The following is a 6,716-nucleotide window of genomic DNA, read 5'->3' as shown; positions in this document are numbered from 1 at the left end:
GGCTGTGTGTATCCCTAGGGGCGTGCTTTCTACTGTGATTGGCTGGGGCTTGAGCTGTATGGACACTGATCAACGGATCTACATACTAGATCCGAGTGATCAGTATCCTAACAGCAAGGAGAATGACAGGTGGCTTGTTTACACAGGCTGCCTGACATTCTCCCTCTCCCCCGCCGATCGCCGAGTGACCGGCGGACATCGGGTCCGCCGGTCACACGCGCGGGGGGGTCCGTGACCACGCGGGAGCGGGCCTCCGGGAGCGCTCGCTCCCTAGACCCTCACAAGCTAGTGACGTAGCCCTACGTCACTTTGCCTGTGAGGGGCTGACTGCCGACGTAGATCGGCGTTAGGCAGTCGGCAAGTGGTTAAAAAAACTGACAGCATTCAAAACAGCCAAACTTGGCATTTTGACTGCTTTTCAGTGCTGAGGAGGGGTTTGGGGTCTTTTAGACCCCCAGATCCCTCCACAAGAGTACCTGGAAAAAAAATAATAAAACATTTTTTTTTTTACATGCCCGAAAATATCGGCCAATACCGATATCCGGTGACCAAAATATCGGTATCGGCATAAAAAAACCGATATCAATCGATCACTAGTTTCTATGCAGAAGTGGGACTGATTTTGCACTCTCCAGCCTTAGTAAATAAACCCCAGTGTTTTATTGCGCAGGCTGGCATGATGTCCGCTCTGGCAGTTACCTATGCCATGCATGTTTTAGCGTATCGCAACTTTAAAGTGTAAGGCTCAGGTCACATTTGTGTGATACGCAAACCAGCACGGTTTCAGTGCAGGGGGTTCCTGCATCGCATCTCACTCGCAGGCAGTTCACCCATGCGATCCGATTCCAGTGCGCACCAAAAACAAACGTCGCTGCACCATTTTGATCTGATAATTCATCCATACAAACTGTAAGGCTGAATTTGCTTCGCAGGCAATGCATGTGATGTGGACAGCAATGTAGTGGAAATCACAGACGTCTGTCTTCGCAAATCTGTGAATTGAGCCTAACGGTGACACTGCATTCATTTTTCCACACTGCACATCACACCACCCATAGGAAGGAGTCAGCCTAGCCTAGAGTGGCAGCTCTATCCATCCATCCACAGACCCCCCCCCCAAGCAGGAATAAGGGTGACAGTCCAGGATCATGCAGCTCCAAAAACACCTCAGCAATAGCATGACCCGTGCTGACAGCATCCACTGATCCCCGCTTTTTTCCTTTACACCTCTGACGTCACTCCAGCTTAGTCACTTTGACGTCGGCCTTCACTTTCCACTAGCTCCTCCCATTGCCCCTGTGACTCGGTGCCCGTGACATCACGTGATCCGATCTTGGAATGCAGCGAGCAGCTGACAGAGGAGGAGGCGTGGCGTGCTGGCCATTGACGTCACGCCTTGGGCCGCTTGGCGCATGCGCAGCGCGGAGCCTTCGGCGGCCGGTAACACTGGGGGGGGATTGGAGTCCGGGGAAGCAGACTGGGCAGCCGGAGGAGAAGCTCAAGGTGAGCGGAAGGCTGTGAGTGGCGGCCTGTGTGATTGTACTCTGTCTGTGAGCTGAGCTGTGTGTGCGGACTGTGGAGACGCCTGTGTGATGGGGTTATATAATGGCACTGAGGTGCCTCCTATGTGTGTGTATGGGGTGTACTGTGTACAGTGTACAGTGCCAGAGGGCTGTATTTACACTGTGATAGGTGCCCTGTGTGCACCCAATCCACAGCTCAACTACACACATAGGACTTCTGTTCAGCCAGTCCTGAGATTTACACAGCTCTGCTGGGTTTGCTGACTTGGCTTTTTCTTGCTACAGATTGGTCAATGCTGCATGTGTGTGCAGTGCACCTGATTGGCTCCCCTGTGTTCCCTCTCAGCACATGTGTGTGTGCAGTGCACCTGATTGGCTCCCGCGTTCCCTGTCAGCGCATGTGTGTGCAGCGCACCTGATTGGCTCCCGTGTTCCCTATCAGCACATGTGTGTGTGCAGTGCACCTGATTGGCTCCCGTGTTCCCTCTCAGCGCATGTGTGTGTGCAGTGCACCTGATTGGCTCCCGTGTTCCCTATCAGCACATGTGTGTGTGCAGTGCACCTGATTGGCTCCCGCGTTCCCTGTCAGCGCATGTGTGTGTGCAGTGCACCTGATTGGCTCCCGTGTTCCCTCTCAGCGCATGTGTGTGTGCAGCGCACCTGATTGGCTCCCGCGTTCCCTGTCAGCGCATGTGTGTGCAGCGCACCTGATTGGCTCCCGCGTTCCCTCTCAGCGCATGTGTGTGTGCAGTGCACCTGATTGGCTCCCGCGTTCCCTCTCAGCGCATGTGTGTGTGGTGCGCACCTGATTGGCTCCCGCGTTCCCTTTCAGCGCATCTGATTGGCTCATGTTCTAGGGGCTGATATCAAGTCAAATTCAGGTTCTTATGCTGATTGTGTTTATAACTTCCCTGAGGCTGGGTCCACGTTTGTTTGGTGTGGTAATGTGCGTTAAAGTAGAACTATAGGGCAAACTTTTTTGAAGGGAGGGTGATCACCCCTGGTAGGGTATTTATTTTTTCCTTTGCCATCTGTGTCCCATTGGGAAGATTTCCCCTCCCTTTCTGTCCTATATCCAAAACAGGAAGTGAGAGGAAATCTCTCCAAAGTGAAGGAATCTTGGTTGTCACCAGAACTAGTATTTCCCCTCTATTCCTGTTCAGGTGACAATCCAACATTTGGAATTTTCTTTTTCTTTAATTGTTGATAATGATGGTAAACAGGCAAATATAGAGGGTGAATCTCCTTAGCGGGGGCACAGACAGCATTACAAACGTGACAGGTCTCCTAATCCCTTTCCACTCTGTCCGAAACTATAAAAACCTTTCGCTATTAGCCCACAATAATAAAATCAGTCTGTATATGCAGTAAAGAACGCTTGTTATATTTACTGTGGAACCTAAGGGGTTATTTTTGCATTTGCTGTAAAAAGGCTGTTTGATCCTGGCTCCCCTTCTTACACTTTCCCCAATCCATCTCCTGATAGAACAGAGGCTTGCGGACACTCTGCACATGCTCAGTTTGGTGTGTCTTGCTACAGAGTTTTATTTTTTTTTCTTGGACGGGTGCATGTGATCAGCACAGGGCCAATCAATACTGTCCAGGCAGAGGGTCAGGGGTCATGTAACTATCAGAGGAGAATGAAATCTCCTTCAACAAGCTTTAAGCAGACACTGATAGAAGGCATAAGACTGCTATATACTGCTGATGAGAAAAGGTATTTAGCAGTTTATATTTACTAAAATAATTGCATCTCCCTGTTCTGTGTACTGTGGGAGACCAGATATATGAATGCAGGCTCCTGGGTTTAGTAACACTTTAAGGCAGCTCATTTATTTTGATTGTGCTTATAATGCACCCAGCCCTGTACACCCGATCCCAAAATTGGAACACGAATCGTCAGTTGTATTTTTTTTTGCCTGCGTGTTGCATGCTAGTTGCATAATAAACATAAAGAGTTTTCTAAAGTTAGGAAAATTCTCGTACAGCAGAATACAAAATAGGAAGTGATGTAATGTGTTGTATTGTATTTTCGAACAACAACTGTACTGATTAAGCGCCCATTCAAACTGGCGCGACACGACTTGCTGGGGCGACCTGTGAAGTCGCGGTGCACCGCGTACACCGCGACTTGCAGGGACTTCATATAATTGAAGTTAATGCAAGTCGCCTCCAGGTCGCCCCGAAGTAGTACAGGACCCTTTTTCTAAGTCGAAGCGACTTGTGTCGCTCCAATTAGAACGGATCCTGTACTATTCAATGGCGAGCAACCGACTGCGACTTGTCAGGTGACCAAGTCGCCTGACGTCGCGCTAGTGTGAATGGACCATAAGAGCCGGTTCACATAGAGGCGACACGACTCCTTACTACTTCGGGGGCGACTTGTGCATTACAGTGCACCACGACTTCGGAGCGACTTGCAGGGACTTCACATAATGGAAGTCTATGCAAGTCGCTCCGAGGTCGCCCCGAAGTAGTACAGGATCCTTTTTCTAAGTCGGAGCGACTTGTGTCGCTCCTATTAGAACGGGTCCTGTATCGGTCAATAGACCGCGAGGGAGCGCGACTTGTCAAGCTGACAAGTCGCGCTAGTGTGAATGGGCTCTCAAGGAAAATCCTACGATCTGGTATCGTACGAGAAACACTTTCGTGTTCGTCAGACAATATTGGATAAACGGTGTCGTGATTGGCTCTCGCAAGCTCTGTACTAATGATCTGATTATCGTACGATGCTTCGAAAGCGGTATTTTTCGTCCAATTTTGGGATCGTGTGTACGTGCCTTCAGGTCCAGTCACACTGGGTGTATTAGGACAGTGCTGAGCAGCCTTGCACAACGCCATCCCAACTCAAAAATCCTCCTTTCCTTATCAGGCCAGTTCCCACCACCGTGCCACAATTTTTCGTTGCGCACCACAATTCGCCACATCACACAGCCCTGCGGCCAAAAAGAACTTTGTGAATTGTCACTTTCAAGTTGGCACAGAAAAAAAGTTCAAACATAGCTGCAGGTGTGAACTGGCCCTGTTTTTGGGACCATGACTTTAGTGATTAGTGTGTTGCTCTTTGTTAAAGTGCAGTTGGCGCTCCTTCCATGTAAATGGCACCACAGCACACCCCCTTGTGTTCTCATAGCTTGACATTGTTTGGAATAAATAATCAACTGAACTATTTGGTGTTTTCTAATCTGCCTGAAGTTCAGTCTTTGACATTGGCCAGGTGTTGGGGCTCAGTCACATCAGAAAAAGGTGCAGGAAACCCTCGTTCTGTGTGCATTTCCCACATAAGGCCTTAACGGCCTGCCAACTGCCCGCCTGCAATGTACTGCGGGTAAGCGGCGGCTGTAGGCAAAGCAAAGTACCCATAAGTCACTGCCTACCTCCGGGTTTAGGGCATGCATACAATGTGTACACCCATTACACAAAATTAGACACCTTTTGAACCCCTTCTTAGCCAGTGTTATTAGTACAGTGACAGTGTATTATGGCACTTTTCCACTGCAAGTACCGGCTCGGCTCCACTCGGCCCTGCTTGGCCCGGTTTGCTTTTCCACTGCTGGTACCGCATGGTACGGTGTTGGAACGGTTCGGTACGGTATGGTTTGCTTTTCCACTAAAGTAGTACTAAAGTTAAGTGGGTGGGATAACAACGGGGTGGGTGGGATTCTCTGACCAATCAGTGGCTAGTAGTGACTGCATGTAAAGGATTGTGGGATATGGTACCGGGTATGGTACCTCTTGGGACCACAATCGAGGTGGTACTGTTTTTGAGAGCCGTACCGTTCAGTTCCATGCAGTGGAAAAGCGCCGCCGTACCGAACCGTTCCTACACCGTACCATGCGGTACCAGCTGTGGAAAAGCACAAAAGCGAGCCGAACCGTTCGGTTCCATGCAGTGGAAAAGCGCCATTAGTGTCACTGGTGATGTCAGTGGAAGTTAGTCGCCCCCCCCCCAGCGTAAGTTAATGTCAGATTGCCTATCGCAATATCGCAGTCCCATTATTATAAGTTGTTGATTGCTGCCATAAGTAGAATTAAAATTCCAGCATATATAACATAGTTTGTAGGCGCTATAACATTTATGCAAACTAATCAATAAACCCTTTTTGGGATTTTTTTAAATCAAAAACATGTAGCAGAATACATTTGGCTAAAATGTATGAAGAAATTTGATTTCTTCTTTTAATAATAATTTGTTATGGATATGTTTTATAGCAAAAAAAAAGAATGGTCGCTGATTGCCGCCATAACTGTCCGTTCTCATCCGATCCGCAAGACGGATGGAAAATAGGGTTTCCATCCGTCCGGATTTGACGGAGAGGATCGGATGTCAGCGGACATGTCTCTGCTGACAAACGCTGCCCCATAGAGATGCATGGGACATCCAATCAGGTCCACCTGAAAAACTGACACTCGGATCTGATCGGATCGTTAGTGTGAAAGGGGCCTTACACAAACCAATCAATATGTTTATTGGGATTTTTTTTTACCAAAAATGTGTAACAGAATACATATTGGCCTAAATTTATGAAGAAATTAGTTTAATTTTTTATTTTTTTTGGATATGTTTTATAGCAAAAAGTAAAAAATATTTTTTTTCTAAATATTGTTGGTTTTTTATGTTTATAGAGCAAAAAATAAAAAACGCAGTGGTGATGAAATACTTCCAAAAGAGTGGTGTATATAAATGATATAAAATGATAAACGTTGTTTAGATACAGTGCTGCATGACTGTGCATTTACAAGTTAAAGTAGCACAGTGCTGAATAGCAAAAAATGGCCTGGTCATAAAGGGGGTTAAATCTTTCGGAGCTCAAGTGGTTAAAGTTAAACTCCAAATGAAGGAAAACACCCCTGTAAAGAGCTCATACACATGGAAATTAAAAAAAAAAAAGTTCCGCCTCTCCTCAGCATTACATAGCTATTAACTTGTACTCCTTCCACTGACTTCCAGGAAAGGCTGAGATAACAAGTTTTTCTGGTTTAGGGAATCCATTGATTTGAATATTATCAGGCCTTGTCTCTAAGCCTGTAATTGTAAATAGGTTATAATTAGAAATAATTAAAGGCATGTTGGCCTAAAAAAATTCTTTACTGTGATTGTAAAGTCTATTTGTTTGTATTTTTTTTTTTTTTTTTTTAAAGTTCTACTTACCTCCTCTGTGTAGTTGGTTTTGCCCAGAGCAGCCCGGATCC

General features: G+C 47.0%; 1 protein-coding gene across 3 annotated transcripts in view; it reads left to right on the top strand.

Annotated features, from left to right (window-relative positions):
• Positions 1 to 1,397: 1,397 nt before the first annotated feature.
• Positions 1,398 to 6,716, top strand: part of SEC14L1 (SEC14 like lipid binding 1) — a 141,554-nt gene continuing 136,235 nt past the window's right edge. For all 3 annotated transcript variants that reach the window (XM_082271845.1, XM_082271846.1, XM_082271847.1), the window contains exon 1: positions 1,398 to 1,503. The gene's annotated coding sequence lies outside the window, so the exon portion shown is untranslated. The remainder of the gene's footprint in view (positions 1,504 to 6,716) is intronic.

Source organism: Pelophylax lessonae (assembly GCF_965119305.1).
Source record: "Pelophylax lessonae genome assembly, chromosome: 11".
Lineage (NCBI taxonomy): Eukaryota > Metazoa > Chordata > Amphibia > Anura > Ranidae > Pelophylax > Pelophylax lessonae.
Note: the sequence above shows the minus strand (reverse complement) of the source record. Positions and strands in the feature narration are given on the sequence as shown.